Source organism: Oryctolagus cuniculus, chromosome 8, assembly GCF_051225735.1.
Source record: "Oryctolagus cuniculus isolate XC-2025 breed Fujian yellow rabbit chromosome 8, ASM5122573v1, whole genome shotgun sequence".
In the NCBI taxonomy this organism is placed as follows: domain Eukaryota; kingdom Metazoa; phylum Chordata; class Mammalia; order Lagomorpha; family Leporidae; genus Oryctolagus; species Oryctolagus cuniculus.
This window is the reverse complement of record NC_142874.1, coordinates 103,300,184-103,319,197: the sequence shown is the minus strand read 5'-3', so window position 1 is coordinate 103,319,197 and position 19,014 is coordinate 103,300,184. Positions and strand designations below refer to the sequence as shown.

The 19,014-nt window shown below is 36.8% G+C and overlaps 1 pseudogene; it reads right to left on the bottom strand.

Moving 5' to 3' along the window:
* The window catches only part of LOC100343232 (nucleolar and spindle-associated protein 1-like), a 77,205-nt pseudogene that overhangs the window by 23,847 nt on the left and 34,344 nt on the right, over window positions 1-19,014 (bottom strand).

Here is a 19,014-nt window from a genome sequence, read left to right as displayed (position 1 = left end):
GCTATAGCAGAGAGCTGGATCAGAAGAGGAACAGACTGAACTTGAACTGGTGCCCATATGGGATGCCAGCACTGCAGGCAGAAGATTAACCTACTGTGCCACAACACCAGCCCAATATAGTTCAAACTCTTTAAGCAATATTAGTCCATATTCATTTATTTTAATTAATCCAATATTAATTTTGAATAATCCATCTCAGAGACACATAACCTCAAATGCTCTGACATGGATTTGAGACTCTATAATACTGATTAAAAATGAATATCAATTACATTTTTGAGCCATTATTTCATTAATTCTCTGAATATTAGAAAGATTTGAATCTGAGAAACAAAGGATAAGGGAGTTTTGAAGAACAAAATGAAGGAGTGAAAAATAAACTAACACTGTGAATGAGACACATTACTTCTTTCATAATTGAAATATTTTTATTCTGCATAATTCAAAATTTGAACTGATTTTCAAATATATTTGATGAGACCACAGAAATAATGCTAGAATTGAGTTAATATAGAATAAATCATACTACTTGATGTGCATGGCTATGAAATTAATTTACACAGAAAAATTAGAGTAAATACATAGTGTCCACTGATGAGAATTTTCACATAAAATTATGTTTGTTATAGGGTTTAAATATTAACATTGTTTATATAAGGATCACTCTATATACTTTTCTGCTTGTGGAGAAAAGGTAAGGCCAGGAGTGACAGAAATCAAATGTCTGAACTTCCAAATGAAAGTGTTTCATTTTAAATTTTCACTAAAATTTGAAGTTTAAACTTTACAGCTACCACTCATATTAAATTCTTGACTAGGTTTACACTTGACTAATGTACTTCAATATAATTTCTTAAGGTCCATAAACTGAGACATCCTAAGTAATAGGTATTGTCTAATTTGGCAGTATTGAGAGAACCTTCATCAAATTCATTCCAAAGAAAATTAAAATGCGTATTTTATTTTGGATAGCTACATTCGATCTAAAGTAAGTTCTTAGAAGTAATCAAAGGCCAGTTCAGAGAGTTTTGTTTAGTTATCTATTACTGTATGGCCGTTTCCACAATGGTAGTGTTAGGGGTGAAACAGTGGAGAAGGATTACCTGGGTTCTTTGTCTCACATGCAAGAAAAATTTGCATGCAGACGAGGCAGAGACAAAAGCATGGTTTATTCAAATCAGAAACCTGCCAAGCAGCCTAGAGAGGAGATCCAAGAGAGGCAAACCTGAGAGTCTGGTGGCAGTAGGGTTTTAAAGCACAATTTTGGGGAAAAACTGACAGTCAGTCAGATAACAACCAGAAGACAGAGACAAAAACCATTCAAAAGGCCTGATTTGTATTTGCCCTATCTAGCTTGTTCAAGATAAAACCAAAATCATCAAAAGGGTGGGATTGGTGACTTCTGTTTTCACAGTATACTGAGATCTCATAAGTATGGAATCACCGCTCCCTCGCTATTCTCATGACAAAACTGGAAGCTCCCAAGGAGTGAGACAGGTAGCTTTTGCACCATCTCAGGGAGATTTTCCTTTCCTCATTCCACCAGGACCAACCTGTCTATTGACCCCTCTGACTCCTCACAGTAGCAGCTTCAGATAACACCCATTTATTTTTTAAATTTCCTGTAGGACAGAAGACAGGGGATCTCTACTCTCGGCTTCATAATGCGGAAATCAAGGCACTCTCGGCTTCATAATGCGGAAATCAAAGCATTAGCAGGAGTCTTCTCTGGATAGAATCCCCTTTTAGTCTCATTGAAGTTACTGGCAGAAATCTGTCCCATGCCCTGCAGAAGCAAGCTTCCTCTCTCCTTACTTTCGGCAGGGTACGGCCCTCAGCTCCAGAGACTGCTCTACTGTTCTTGCGCGTGGGCCTCTCCAGCATTATATCAACAGCAGACTGTCAATCTCATATTACCAATTTCTCTGACTTATCCTTTTCCCACCAGTAGAAAACAAATCTCCTGTTTTCAAAGGGCTCATGTAATTTCTATTAAGTCCACTAGATAAATATCCTTATCTTAAAGCAAATTGATTAGTAATCTTAATTAAATCTGCAAATTCCCTTTTGGCATGCAGTGTAACATACATGCACACAATGTGATACTTGCAAACCGTAGTGTTAAGGTGGAAAATTTGGGGGAGGAGGCATACATTTTTACAATTTTGTCTATGACACTCATTTGGAGAAACAACAAACAATCTTTTAGGTTCGTGCCAATAAAAATATTTAAATTCTACAAAGTTTTCTTTAAAATCTAATAAAGAATTGTCTTTTGGCTCAGTTCTCAGCTTTAAAGATCTATTTTTCCTATCATTTGTCTTTTTAAAAGCATAATTTAAAAAGAATTTTCTGGTAAATTGATAGCTTGTGGGTTTAAAATTATTTACTTGTAAGTATCAGTAAAAAAGCCAGGATGAGTAAGTTGCTGGGACAGGAAGGCCAGATGGCCATCTCATCCAAGTCAGGGAATACCTCCAGAACACAGACTACATCATGTTTCCAGGCAGCAGAGAAAGCAAGAAGACCCACAACAGTGTCTGATAATCCCACAGAGATTTGTTGTGCAAGATGTTTCCTGACTGATTGCATTTGTGGGTGCATATTTCATTATGTTCCTAGTATTTCAATTGCAAACAAACACTGTGTTATCTTTAACAAGCCTCAACAGGAAGCGATAGCTAAATCTGGATGGCTTTTTGCTTTGTTTTGTTTTAGAAAGGTCAAGTCTTCGCAGTAATTTTAGACATTAATGGAGACAGTGACTTCTCTCTGATATTTAGAGGTTTCATTAATCTAAAAAAACCAACCAAACAAACAAAATCTCTAGTTAACATTGCTGAAATAGTGGTAGTGAAAATGATGGAGGCTGGGAGATAGCTGGCAAGGACAAGCTGAGTTCGCCTGCCTTTCTCTTCTGGTTCACCTGCCCTGCAGCCTGGCTGTACAGTCTGTACTCCTTTCTGTGGAGCAAAAAACTTCATTTTGCACCATTTTGATACTTACAATCAATGTCTGCTAAAATGTCCAACAACTGATGATTGCATCCCTTTGACGTCCTTTAGCCTGTTACCATTTTAATACAGTAAAGTTTCTACAGTTGACATTCTTACTCCTGTTAGACATCTGGTGCCAAAACATCTCTGGGAGAACATTTCTAAAAGAAGGGCAAGGTAATAAGCTGCAAAAACTCCAACCACAAACTCCACCCCCTTTGAATAATCAATTAACCTCTGATACCAAGATGCCACCCTCTATGCCTGCATGTCATGTGAAGGAATGGACCCATTCTTGTTGAGTGTAGCTCTTTCCTGGCCATGTATATTCCGTGTGTATGTAACTTTCACTTTGCTTGTAAACAAATCTTGTTTTTCTACTGACCTTCATCCATGTCTCATCCTTGAAGACATTCTTGTGTTGGAAACAAGAGCCTGGACCCAGGCCCCCAACAACAGCAAGGACTTAAAATTTAGAAGTTACTTCTGTGCATGTAAGCAGCTGAGGTGCTGAGGGCCACCTGTAAGTTAAGAAGAAATGCATCATTTAAATGAATAGTTAATACATGTTCATGTATTCTTAACAAGCTAGTCCTCTGAATAGTATGCAAACCATAATTTTGAGGGATATGCTCATGTGAAATCAACATTACAATTATATGTCTGGTGCCATGGCTCAATAGGCTAATCCTCTGCCTGCAGCACTGGCACACCGGGTTCTAGTCCTGATCAGGGCACCAGATTCTGTCCTGGTTGCCCCTCTTCCAGGCCAGCTCTCTGCTGTGGCCAGGGAGTGCAGTGGAGGATGGCCCAAGTCCTTGGGCCCTGCACTCTCATGGGAGACCAGAAGCACCTGGCTCCTGGCTTCGGATCAGCACAGTGTGCCGGCCGCGGCGGCCATTGGAGGGTGAACCAATGGCAAAAGGAAGACCTTTCTCTCTGTCTCTCTCTCTCACTGTCTACTCTGCCTGTCCAAAAAAAAAAAAAAAAAATACAGTTATATTGATTGATTTTCAGCTAAGTTCAATGTCACATTTAAAAAATAATTTATTTATTTATTTATTTATTTTGAGAGAGAGAAAGACTGACAAACTTTCCATCTGTTGGTTTTGTCACCAAATGCCCAAGAGATAAAAATTTAATCTAGGTCTCCATGTAGGTGGCAAGGAATCCAACTATTTGAGTCTTCAGGAAGCTGGAATTGGAACTTAAACTAGAACTTGAAACCTTGCATGCTGATATGTAATATAGACATCCCAAGTGGTGGCTCAACTGCTGGGCCAAATGCCTATCTTGATACCGCATGTTTTAGCTGTAACTTTTCTACAACCCAGTTTACTTCTCCTTGTAATATATGTGTACTACAAGGTGATACAGTTACAAATAGATATAGATATAGATATAGATATAGATATAGATATAGATATAGATATAGATACAGATATAGATATATAGTGGGGCCTTTAGCCATGTGCAATGGAAGGATCTAAATTGGGTTTGTGCTAAGGCTGTGTCTGTTACATGTAGCCTGGTTAACATAGGTGAATTCTTAGCCAGCTCCACCATATCCTTTCTGTTCCCAAGAAGATGTTTCAGGAAAAATACATAAGAGAGTCTGTGCCTTTGACCCAGGTCATCATTGAAGTAAGCTCAGAAGGTGGCGTTACTTCCAGGGAAACTAGAGACCTTGCAGGAGCCAGATGAGTAAAGAATGTGAGGCCTCGAGGAACTCAGATTTATCCTCACCTGATTCAACTCTAAGAGGTAGAGAAAAGGGCATAAACCTAAGTTTCAACAGCTTAATGTTGTGCAAAGCATATAACAGAGATAAAATTAATATGAGATGTTGATTGGCTGAGACTTGAGTCCTTTTTTTAACTCAATAAACCAAAGCAAAATATAATGGTCATACCCCCCATATCCAGTAAAAGCACAAATCTTCAGGGAGAGGCCTACTGAAATATCGTTAGGATTAAAGCTATCTAGATGATATGAGAGGTACAAAACTTCTTTACTTAAAGTTGCCTTTTCAACAAATTCAAACTCATACTGAATAAGGAAAGAATAATGAATATGAGTATAAAGATTTATGTCTGATTTTTAGAACTAGGAAAAAGGAGGATTGCTTTGGACTGTTATATGAATTGATTGTGTGATGTTTATGATGTCTAAAACTCACAAAGCTATCCTAAATAGTTGGATGATCAAAAGGTTTCCTGATTTGGGATTTCTCCATCTTCCGACTGTCGCCCTGCATTATTTCTAATGTATTAACTATGATATGGGCACTTTGTTTAAATATGGCAACATTTCTGGGAAGGGTCATCCAATAACATGGCTAAAAGCACCAATAAAGCACAAACTTCCTCATCCTGCTGTGTCGGCTGTTTCTGAGATGTTGAAAGCATGTGTGATTTTTGGCCTGCTATGAAGCTTTGAAAACCCTAAAGACTTTTAAAAGGGATTATAAATGGTAGACTGTGGTAATACCTTTTATTAGTTTCCATTTGTTGGATTCCCTGTTATCCATAAATGTTTTTAGCAGCTCAAATGTCACATTAGCACCAGTGGGTAAAAACCTTTTAATGGAACTAACTGACCTCCAGACCACAGGGAAATTGTTCCAGTGCTAACTTTCCTTCATAAGTTAAGCTTATATTTTGTTGTTGATTTTCCAGTCCAGTTAGCATTAAGTTACTTATCTTATAAAATATTTGCCTTATAGTAAATAATTTGATTATTTGATACAATTTTCAGCTATCAAAAGGTGGAGTCTGGTGTGAATGAAAGTTTAGAAGAATCTTTTTGAGATATGAAAATCTTTTGGCTTACTACAGTATCCACAATTAGGGTCAAAAAGGCAATGGATCAGATCAGCAGGTCAAATGACCAGGCTCTGATGAGAGCTGCCAGATGGGGAAACTCTAATTATTCAATTTCACTAATACTGTGTCAAGAATATAGACTGTATTTTTATTCATACATTTATTCAAAAATATAAGGAACACACTTGGCCAAGTGGTTAAGTTGCTGCTAGGAATGTCTACATCTCATATCAAAGTCTGAGGTCCACTTGCAATTTCAACTTCCTACTGATGTGCACTCTGGAGACAGCAGGTAATGACAAGTATTTTGTCCCCTGTCACTCACATGGGATACCAAGATTGAGTTCCTGGCTTACAGAGTCAGCTTACAGCTCTAGCTGTCATGGGCACTTGGGAAGTAAATCAACATAGATGGATCTCCCTCTTTCTCTCTCTCTCTCTTGCTCTCTCTTTCTGTGTGTTCCTCTGTATCTCTGTTTCTCAAATATATAAATAAGTAAAAATATACAAGTCCATGTGGTAGAAATGAGATTGCAGGGAGAATAAAGAGTTTCTATGTTCTAGATGACAATGGGAAAATGGAAATAAACAAATGGATTACAGGTTGCTCTAAAAGCAAGTAAGAAGGTTTGGAGCCTATTGGTTGAAAAGTATGTTGTTAGAAAGACAATTCAACTCTTTCTAGTAAAAGATAATGGTTTAGGAAAATCCTTTTTTGAAACCAGACTATTAAGTTGAAAACTGAAGGATAAGAAAAATAAGACATAGCTAGAGTATGGAAATAAAACTTTTTTTTTTCCAAAGATAATGCTGCATTTAATAGAGTTTAAAACAAAAAAAAAGTTGTTTTTGAAAAAAAAAAATATCTGTGGGACCAGAACTTTAGGAGAAATGTGGCAGAAATCTAATGTATGCACTTGCAAGCCAGTCTAAGGGGTTTGAATGCTACTCTAAATGCAGGGGAAAAGCATTAGCCATCTCTGCATATGTACTTACACTTGAAATGATGACTCTGGTTCCTGAGTGAAGACTGAATTGATTGGAGTAATACAGTAATAAGGAGACAGGAGGCTGTTGTACAGCTCAGGATGGTCATTGTTGGACTGACAAGGTGAAAATTGATCAAAGTGCATATATTCATCATATAATTTGGAGGTTAAATCAACACTATTTACTTATGAATTAGACATAGGAGATGAAAGAAAGAAGAAATGAAGAATGACTGAGATTCCATTTATGCAATTGCATGTATTATGAGGCATTTACCATGGTTGGGAAAATGCTATCAAGTTCAGCAATAATTGAAGATGACATCCTGAAGTTAACTAGTCATCACAAATCATACAGAATACTCTCAGGAGGAAACTATTTTCTTTTGTTGTGAACATTTCATTAGTTATTTTGTCACAAGTAGTCTAATAGGCATTATCGAATATATAAATGTATTTTTTGCTTTCCAGCCTATTATGGACTTTAAAAAAAAATAAAGTGCAAGCCCTAAATTGTGCAGGATAAATTCTTACATATTGCATGGCTATTTGTCAGTCACTTTATTTTTTCCACAAGTGTGACAAAACTTTCTTGATATTAATTACATTGTGATTGGTTTAAATTATTGCAAATGCTTACACATCTCAAAAATATGAAAAATCATAGAAAACTCCAGGAACTTATATCTATAAGACATTTATATATATATTTATACATATACTTATAGGTATATATATATTGATATCTATAAGGTATTTGAATCAAAAGCCCATCATGGCAGGTGTAACTAGTATCAAAATTTAATTCAAAAACTTATTTCACAATTTTCTATCTGTGTTAGCAAGCTTCTAAGATGGCCTAGTGATCTTGGCCTCCTGCTATTCATATCCTTGAATAATAAGTTCCCCCTTCTATTATCTTGACTGGTCTCATTAAAATACGTCCAAAGTGAAGTATATCACTTCTGAGAATGTGTCATTAACTATATTTTGACATTTTACTTCTATTGTATCATAAGCTCTCAAGAAAGCTAGATGTTCATGTATTAGATTTTCATTACTTTAGAATACCTGAGAGGATCATTTGTGGGGAAGAATGTTTATTTTGGCCTATAGTGTGGAAGTTTACAATCCCAGATCAGGTGGCCATATCTATTCAGGCATCTTGTGATGCCACAGGAGGCAGGGAGATGCTCAAGTGAGGGTTAGAAAGCAGGGAGACACAGGGAACACATTTTTCATCTACTGTTCATGAGGTCTCCCTAGAATGTCAGCATAATTTGATCATGGGATTCTTTTTTTTTTAACTGTCGAGTTTCATCTTTAATTGAATTTACATTCATTCCAGGTAATTCTGGAAGCTTCTGGAAAAAGAAATATTAAGAACACATTTGGAAAATTTTAACTAGCTTTATCTCTTCTGTGACACTGCTGGGCATCTATGTAGTTTGTTATTCAGTCTCTCTCTCTCTCTTTTTTTTTTTAACTTTTATTTAATAAATATAAATTTCCAAAGTACAACTTCTGGATTATAGTAGATTCCCCCCCCCCCCCATAACTTCCCTCTGACCTGCAACCCTCCCATCTCCCACTCCCTCTCTCATTCCATTCACATCAAGATTCATTTTTAATTATCTTTATATAAAGAAGATAAATTTAGTATATATTAAAGATATCAACAGTTTGCTGCCACACAGAAACACAAAGCATAAATTACTGTTTGAGTACTAATTATAGCATTAATTCACATCGTATAACACATTAAGGACAGAGAGCCTACATGAGGAGTAAGTGCACAGTGACTCCTGTTGTTGACTTAACAAATTGACACTCTTGTTTATGGCATCAGTAATCATCCTAGGCTCTTGTCATGAGTTGCCAAGGCTATGGAAGCCTTTTGAGTTCGCTGACTCTGATATTAGACAAGGCCATAGTCAAACTGGAAGTTCTCTCCTCCCTTCAGAGAAAAGTACCTCCTTCTTTGATGGCCCGTTTTTTCCACTGGGATCTCACTCACAGAGATATTTCATTTATGTTTTTTGTTTGTTTGTTTGTTTGCCAGAGGGTCTTGGCTTTCCATGCCTAAAATACTCTCATGGGCTCTTCAGCCAGAGCCGAATGCCTTAAGGGCTGATTCTGAACTGAAATTGATCACTTGGACTAGTGAGATGGCATTGGTACATGCCACCTTGATGGGATTGTATTGGAATCCCCTGGCATGTTTCTAACTCTACCATTTGGTGCAAGTCCTATTGAGCATGTCCCAAATTTTACATCTCCTCCCTCTCTTATTCCCACTCTTATATTTAACAGGGGTCACTTTTCAGTTAAATTTAAACACCTACGAATAATTGTGTGTTAATCAAAGAGTTCAACCAATAGTATTAACTAGAACAAAAAATACTAAAAGCAATAAAGTATTAAGTTGTTCACCAACATTCAGGACAAGGGCTGATCAAATCACTGTGAGAAGTTTCTCACAGTGACTTGATCATGGGATTCAACCTTAGCAACCTAATCCAATTCAATCACTTTGCAAATGTGTGATATTCAGAAGTCATAATTTATCAAGCCTCCAATATAATCTCTCAATCATCAGCACTAACCATTAAACCATGTAAGACTTTGGGATTCAAATATATGCATAAATTTGGGAAGGCAAACCCCTGGTCAATTCCTAACAGTCAGGTTGTAAGCCCACAGTGTGAGGGTCTGAAGGTTTTGCAGAACAACCAATGAAAGAGGCTGACATCTCTTCATTAGCTCTGTGAGTAACTTAGAATGCTTATGCCCCAGCCCTCAGCAAACCTCTGGAACCCTGCAGCTTTGGCCAACATCTGCACTCAAAACTCAAGAGAAACTCTGGGCCCCAGAAATCAGCCAAACTGCGGCCTGTTGCTTGAGGCCACAGAAAGTTTCAGACTAATTCATTGCACAATTTGTCATTATTTGTTAACAGCCATAGAAAGTCAATGTACTATTCTTTCTAAGGAACAGAGAAAACAAATGTTCTGAATCCATGAGGGATTTTCTATCTTGGACTTAGAGAAAACACTAACATGGTTTTGAGATTCAACTTCATTGGACTTAAGTTAAGCATGTCCTGTTTCTCTCTAAGGCTTTTTGTCAGTTCTTGATCTTGTGTTGGTGTGTTCTGAGAGGGAAGAGAGGGACACATGACATCACCCTCACTGATGGCAGTTATTCTTTGAGGAGCGACTGAGGTAGAAGTTGTCTGGGAAGAATATGTTAGAACATTTTCACTTGCTTGTCTGTTATGAAAACAGAAAAGACAAGGCCAGTATAGCTTGGACTCCAGTGTCATAGTTCTAAATGACTTATTAAGGCAGTGGAAAAATAGGTGCCGGAGGACAGAAAAAAATCAGACCAAGAGCAAACACGGGAGGCAGTGTTTGCTTTCCCCCAATACCCTTTGGGATACCATCAGTAGTTGAGGCATTGAGGTGTAGTCAGGTGATGAGGGTAGAGCCTTGATGATGGAGGGAGCTTGCTTGCGTTCTCTGCTGCCCACCATGTGAGGACACAATGGCAAAGTGATATCCTGCAAAACAGGAAGAGGGCTCTGCGGATTGTGATCATGGTGGCATCTTGAACTCAAGAGCTGTTGGAAATAAATTTCTGCTGTTGGATACGTGCCACCCACTTGAGACCTGGATTGAACAACGAGTGTCTACTCCAAATCTGCAATGTTTAACATGAGGCTTTACCACTGTTCACTACCATCACTAGTTTGGTCCTTGTTTTAGTGAGGGCATCATCCAAAAAATAGACATCATACTGCTCATTTCAGACCGGTAGAAGATATACCAGTGGACTTTTTTCAAAGTTACTAAACATTCTACAAGAGCAAGGGGAAAATAAGGGGTCATTAATGGAATAAAAAGAAAGGAAAGGTAATAATTAGAAACTATTATATTGGGAGACATTGTTATATTTGTGTTGGATCCAGCCAAACATGTCCAGCAATAACTAGGGCATGAAGAGAAAACATGTGTGTGCATCTGCTCAGGATTCTGGGATCCAAGACTATCTTAGCCTCTGTAGCCACAAGGCAACATGCGGTGACTGTTCCTTGCCACCGCTAGAGAATTACGCAGGCTGCCTGTAGCTTGCCTTGACCAAGGAGGGGAAGTGCACCACCCGCCACTCAGCCTTCCCTAAACGGAGGGGGGGTGGGGATCAGGCTCAGGCGGTGTGGAGCCCAGTCGAAGCAGGGGCAGGGTCTCACTTTATTGTAAAAGGGAGGTGTATATATAGCTGAGGTACAGAGGATGGTACAGAGCAGATGAGCAGATGCAGGCAAGGGGTGGGGTATTGTGATGTAAAAGGGTCTTAACCACTCCTATTCATTATACCACCTTAATGATCCTTAGGCAGAAGCGCCCTGGGGCTGGGGTGTTTGCTACCAGGGATTTGAAACATAAAGACAGGTTTTCAAATTCAAGGCAGGCTCAGGAAGATTCCTCTAGGCCTCTCCGGATTCAGCTTCCCCCACAGCAACAATTCAAACTTACATAAATATTAGACAGAAGTTTCTCTCTTTTCTTAACCTTGTGATTTCCTGCCACTGTTTCCTACCAGGAGTGCCCAGAGAAAGACTCCAGCATAGGCTCCTTCTCATTTGAGACTCAGCCTAGCAGTTTGAGGTTGAGAAACAACAAGTAAATAGATGGCATACTAGTGGCATTATCTAAAGCCTATGCAGTTAAACAAATAAACATAGTGAAATAGTTACAAATAAATAAAAAGGTAAGTACTGCAATGGTTAACATGGACAGTGAAAGATTAAGAATCCATTAGAAAACTGAATTAGGTTTCAGATATTCATGCATTTTTGTGAAAGTCAAATGTGAAGTTCAGGTTATCATACCACTTAAAGATTTGGTAGAAACATTATATATAAATGAAAATGTTAGTTTTCATAAAACTAGCACATTGCTGTACTAACCTGAAGTTTGTTAAATAAATAATGATCTTTACTTATTTTCACTAATTTTCATTCTATTTTGTAAGACAAATGCAAATTAAAGTATTAAAATTATTTAATGTACAGCTAGATTTCCTTTTCTAAGTGGATTAACTTAAATTGAACTTTTCCTGCAGTCAGTTTTATTTATATAATGGAAAATTCTGTGATGTGTATCAACTATAAAACAATTTTTTCATAAAACATCATCCCTGTAAGAATAACAGGCTTGTAAAAATGACTGCTTTTATATAAGCTAGTGAAATATGGTTTGCTCTATGACCAATGTGAATATTCAGGATACTGGTTCAGGACTAGGTTCAGTCATTTTGTAAGACTAAAATATAAACTAAAGAACCTGTGCGATCCTTTTTTAGCCAATGGTTCTGATATATACACTATGGGCTTTGGTTCAATATTAGTATGTTTTCTGCTTGTGAGTTGCTCCAGTGGTTTAGTCCTATGATTTAGAGTCAGGTTAGCCTACAGTGTATTTTTGAAGCAATAAAAGAAACTTTTGTTGAAGGCCTGTTCTTATCTTCTGTGATTCACACTGATATCCACAGCTTTCTTTTAATTTTTTTCTTTATTGCTGAGGGAGGTAGACAGATGGTTAAATAAATGCTTCAAGCATGTTAAAATTAAACTTGACGTTTCTGATTACCTTGGCAGATACTGCCATTGATTTACCACAATGCAATTTTAGGGGAAATAACTTTAAATTTTCACTTTTATATCAAAATTGATTTTAAGAACCAACATTATACAAAAAGTATAATTTCATGATAATGTAGCAGACAGATAGTATGGGCTCCATAATCTAAAGATGATACTGTTTAAAACTAGAAAGCTATTTTGTGAGTTATAAGTCAAAGCCTGAAGACAAATTGATACTTTCAAAAATTTAGTAATAGTATCAAGTTTATGATAATATTCTTGAAAAATTCATGTGGAGCCAGATTTCTGCGCTGTGACCTTTCAAATGCCCAAATATAAGAATGGTCTTTTAAGGATTTCATTCCTGAAACTATGACTAAGCCATGTTTGGTTGTGCCAAGTGACTCATTAATCAAAGAAAGAGTATTTAGGATGCATGTGGTGATCCATCTGGGCAAGTGACCTGGAGAAGAAAGAAATTTTCTCATCTCTATGGTGTCTACTTGGGAAGGGGTTTGTTTTATATCTGCCTTTGCCGGTTCTGTGCCTTCCTGAGAAGAAGAAATGGACAATCTGGTTTTTAAACTAATTGGAAGAATACCTCTCCCTCCTGAAACTTTGCTGAGACACAGACATAATCAGACCTAGGACCATAATTGAAGATATGCTTTATATGTAAGAACAGATCCTGTTTTGATTTCTCCTGGGATAAATAATTGGTCTGTGGTTATCGGAACCAACTTTTATTTAGTTTGAAAATTGTGTTATTTATTTATTGACTTATTTCAGAAGAAAGGAGAGAGTGAGGGAGGGAAAGAGAGATAGAGGGAGGGGAAGAAAGAGAGAGAGAAAAGAGGGAGAAATAATCCAGGTATTCATTGGGGGAGAGAGAGAGAGTGAGAAGGAGAGAGAGAGAGATGAATCATCCATGTATTCATTGAGAGAGAGAGAGAAATCATCCCTGTATTCATTGATTCTCTTTCCAAAGACTTGCAACAACCAAGTGTGGGCCAGACTAAAGATGGGAGCCACAGACTGAAGCTGAGTATGCCACTCAGTGGGAGGGACCCAACTTAAGCCATCACCTGCTGCCTCCCATGGTGTGTACCAGCGGGAAGCTGGAATTGGAAGCAGAGACAGATTTGCAATCAGCCACTCTGATAAGAGTGGTGGGTATCCTAAGTGCAACTTAACTGTTATGACAGCACCTGTCTCAAGCCAACTTTTAAAAGCAAAATTTCTATATTTGTTTAGTGACTAGTGAGTGTCTTTCCAATACCTTAAATATTTTGGAATTTAGAGACAGCATGAAAGCGTTAACACTTTGAGACTCAAAAATCTGTTTCAAACATATTCATAAGAGATAAAATTAGTAAAAAGACTATTATAATACATTTCTGTGTAAACAGAAGATGAACATTTTTGTAATGTGCACTAAAAGAAAATCCATGCTTCTACATTGCCACTGAAGACACATGGTCCTATCAAAGCTGTGATTTTGTGGGTAAGTGAATGGAAGGCTCAGATTTCAAAGACCTTATTTTGTGTTTAAGTTTATCTTGTACCTAAGTGAATCAAATAAAGTTCAGAATATTACTTGTAGCTCTATGCTTCAGATAGAGTATGGCTATGTAATGATTCATACATAGGAGAGAAAAGATCGCTACCATTCACTGAGCATTCAGATATATGTGTGTGTGCGAGTGTGCATGTGTGTATAGTTGCTTATATCCAGAAAAAAAAGAAATAAATTAAAAATTAGGAACAGTACCAGCCTCTGGACTTAAGCTGTGATATAAGATTTATTTTACAGGTATGAACTCCAAAAACATTGAGATGGAAAAACAGATGAAAACTATTAAACAGGCCGGCGCCGCAGCTCAATAGGCTAATCCTCTGGCTGTGGCGCCGGCACCCCGGAGTTCTAGTCCCAGTTAGGGCGCTGGATTCTGTCCTGGTTGCCCCTCTTCCAGGCCAGCCCTCTGCTATGGCCCAGGAAGTCAGTGAGGATGGCCCAGGTGCTTGGGCCCTGCACCCCATGGGAGACCAGGAGAAGCACCAGGCTCCTGGCTTCAGATTAGCGCTCCAGCAGCAGCGGCCATTGGGGGGTGAACCAATGGAAAAAGGAAGACCTTCTTCTCTGTCTCTCTCTCCCACTGTCCACTCTGCCTGTCAAAAAAAATAAAATAAAATAAAATAAAAATAAAAAAATAAGAAAAACTATTAAACAGGTGCTGGCATTGGTGCAGTGGTTATAACTCCACTTTAGATCTCCATATCCCATTTCCAAGTGCATGCTTTTGAGTCCCAGTTTGGCTCCTGATTACAGCATCCTGGTAGTACACATTGTGGGAGCTATTACTTGATGGCTTATGTAATTGGACCTTTGCCACCTATGTGGGAGACCTAGATTGAGTTCCTGGATCCTGACTTTGGCTTGGGATAGACAGACTAAGCTGTTGCAGGAATTTGCAGAATGAACCAGCAGATGAGAAGTATTTCAATATCTCTCTCTCTCTCAAAGAAATAAAATAAATAATACAATAATAAACCCAATGAACAGAGACTTGAAAACCTTTCACACAAATTTGTAACTCAAACAAAAATTATAAAATGCATCAAGAAATACAATGCCATTATATACATGGATTTTAAAGTTTTGCTGCCTCAAAATAAACTTACCTTTGAATTCTAAAAAAAAAAATAAAAATGCAATGCCATGAAGTGTAAACCCAATGTTACAAAACAAGAAACAGCACATTGAAGAAAAGAGACAGATTACTATGTGGAAGAAAGTTAACTTATTATTAATTCTCAAATGGTGGGTCTAAATAATAGCTACAAACATTCTTAGATATCAGGATGTAAGCTAAAAAGATTATGTGGATCATGAAAATGTAATAACTGGAATTATAGAATAAATGATGGTCTCAACAAACTGAAAAGAAGATACTATCTCAAGAGAGATTTTTTTTCCAATCTACTTGCACGTAAACTGGATAAAAGAAGTTACAGGCCGGCGCCGCGGCTCACTAGGCTAATCCTCCGCCTAGCAGTGCCGGCACACCGGGTTCTAGTCCCGGTCGGAGCGCCGGATTCTGTCCTGGTTGCCCCTCTTCCAGGCCAGCCCTCTGCTGTGGCCAGGGAGTGCAGTGGAGGATGGCCCAGGTGCTTGGGCCCTGCACCCCATGGGAGACCAGGAAAAGCACCTGGCTCCTGGCTCCTGCCATCGGATCAGCGCAGTGCGCCGGCCGCAGCGCGCCGGCCGCGGCGGCCATTGGAGGGTGAACCAACGGCAAAGGAAGACCTTTCTCTCTGTCTCTCTCTCTCACTGTCCACCACTCTGCCTGAAAAAAAAAAAAAAAAAAAAAAAAAAAGAAGTTACAAATAAGGAGGATAATTCAAATACCTTCTATCAGTAATTGTAGATTTTCCAAAATAATTTACAGGAAGCCTAGAGGAAACAAAAATTAACTATAAAGACAATGATTAAAAACTTTCCAGAACTTAAAATCTAATTCTTAAAAATAAAATAATTTGTAGTGTTCAGTTTGACTAAAATGTAACATAGAGGCCAAGAGTAGGGTGTTGGTGTTATAGTCATTGAATCTCAAAATAGCCTGCAAAAAAATACAAGTAGAAAAGGTATGCAGACAACCTCTTCAAAGTGTTGATATAATGATCACAAAATAGGAACAGGCAGCACCAAACTACCTTTGCATCTTCATAGTTTTGGCAAACATGTTGGAAGAAACAGAATTCAGAGGGACTTCTGATGTCCCTGAAATCCAAGACCCTGTTATGGGTTGAAATGTGTTCCCTCAAAAAGATATGTTGAAAGTCTAACATGAATATCTCAAAAATGTGACCTTACTTAAAAACAAGGTGTTTATAGACATAATAAATTCTAAAATTAGGTTACTAGGATAAGATATAAATCAATATGAATGATGGCCCTATCAAAAGAGAAATTTGGACACAGACACAAACACTGGTAAAATTCCTTAAAAATTTTAAGTCAGAGATCAGGGTCATACATCTATAAGCTAAGGACTGTCAAAGATTAAGAGCACCCCACCAAAGCTAAGAGAAAGATATGGAGTAGATTCTTGTTCATAGCCCTCAGAAGGAATCAAAACTGGCATCACCTTACTCTTGGATTTAGAGTGTCACCACGTATGAAACAATGAATTACAGTAGCAACTTAGCAAAAAGAATACAAAATTGTCAAAGTTTACTTAGGCCAAAATTTGAGAATTTTTTTCTGGCATGGAATGCTCAGTGAGTCAATCTAATAACAGCTTCTGATAAAAAGAGAAGCCCTGGCACACTCCAGTTTGTGGGTGAGTTCAAGGGGGCCACTAAAATATTGCTGGAATCCATTGATCTCTCTGTGTATGGAAAAGCTTAACCCTAAGGAAAAACTGGTCATATATTCCAAAAAATTTCTCAACAGCACCCCTCTCAATCTTTGTAGTACACACACACACACACACACACATATAGTATTTTATATATAATATTCATTATAATTTCATTTAGTTATATTGATTTTCATATCATAAAATAAATATAAAGTATATTCTGTACATTTTATATAGGTATCTATAAAATAGAGTAATACAATAAGGATTCTAAAATATGTCATAATTTTGTACTGTATTCTAAAGGGACTTGAAGTAAGTTTGACTATCTATACTCATGCCCCCTTTCCTCTTTTAGATCAATATATTTAATTAACAGTCCTAAATAATTATTACTTCACACCCAACTCTGCTTATAGTAAAGAGGTAAAACTATTTCACAACATTTGCTCACTTAGATTTGTCTGAGAATGGAGAGAGGACTTGGAATGACCTTGTTAATATTGAGGGTAGCCCACTTGTGTGTGAAGTGGTTTCATGCTGGATGTTTACATTTGTTTTATGTTAAAATATTGACATACTTGATGAGAATTTAAAAGTGATTTTTTATTTTAGAATATCTTGAGAACTCAGTAATTTTGAAGTTATTTAGATTACTTTAAGTATCAGAAATATCTGTATTAATTCAATTTATCCATGCCCTCTATACTAAAATAGAAGAAAGTTCTCAAGAAATCATAGCATATAAAACCAACTATTGAAATATCTTATTTCTCTTCCAGATTTTGAACACATATAATGTTCTGTTTCATTTTCTCATCTTTCTATAAAGTTGGAGTTCAAGAGATGAATTCATTTACATTAGGAATAAGTTGTCTTAGGAATAAAGATAATCAAAAACTCAGTCTCCCCCATCCAATCTTTCCAACTTACTAAACAAATATGTCTTTTCCTCCTAAAATTTAATTGAATGGGTTATTCTGTTTAGTTCAAAGCAAAGACTACCTAACAATACAAAGATAGGCATAAGCTATTCATTTCTTAATTCATTCCATTGTTATATATAGTTTCCTTTAGCCTACTGAGAAGAAAAACATTGGAATACATTGACATTTGCTAACTAATTACAAAGAGTCATATTAGGAATTCAGTTAAATATTTTATAAATTGCTTGAGTTCACTGATAGGATTCTTTTCCACATGTTATATGAAGGGTCTAATATGTAATATTCATGAACAATTCAATGAGTTTGATAACTAATTCCTTTGTCTGCTAACAGACTGGAAATTTTCCCATAAATTTTATTTGTTTTCCTCTGTTTGTGACAACCATCTGCTTAGCTTTCATCATTTTGTATTTCAGCCAAGATGGAATTAAAATAGACAGAAATATCTAGTATTAGAAAGAAAGCAGCACAGATCACTAGGAAGTGGAGCTTAGTGTGCAGTTTTGCTTTGCATGAATAAGGCATCTCCTTAGAAGATTGATCTCAATTCAAACCTCTTGAGAATTACTGAGAAGAATTAATTTGAAAAGAAGGTGTTTAAATATAAAGAAATTGAATGTTTAAATTGTAAAGCTTTTTTATTTTATTAAGTATAAATATTAGCAATTTAAAACTTCATTCTAAATCATTCCTTCGGAATTGAGGAAAACAAAGTTAAATCTCAAGGTGTTTTTGTAAGCAAAAGTTGCTAGAACAATGTTGTACTTTAAAAATATACATTAAATCACTTTTGTAGCAAATATTTTAACAAACCCAATAGATTGTAGCTCTAGTTCATTGTCACAGTGAAAATTGTGAGCTTATCAGTATGTTATATCATGAGGAGAAAATAGAAAATAGCAACCTGTGAAAAGCTAATACATCTACTGCTTTATCAAATTATTTGAAGATTGAAGCCAAATAACTCTATGATGTCCATGGGACACATTTAGGAAAAATTGAAACATTATATCAATCATTAAAATGGTAGTTATTTCTGCCTCTTATTATCACCTGTTTTTAAGTTTAGACAATAACAATACCAACCAAGCAAAATTAGTCATTACTTCAGCACCATTCTATAAGGGAAGTGATTTTGATAATACTACATGAGATTAGCAATTAAAAAAAAAAAAAGCTATCACCTATTTCAGACAGTTGAAGTAATTCTTTCAACAGTCCACAAAAAGGAAATGCTCACTACACATTT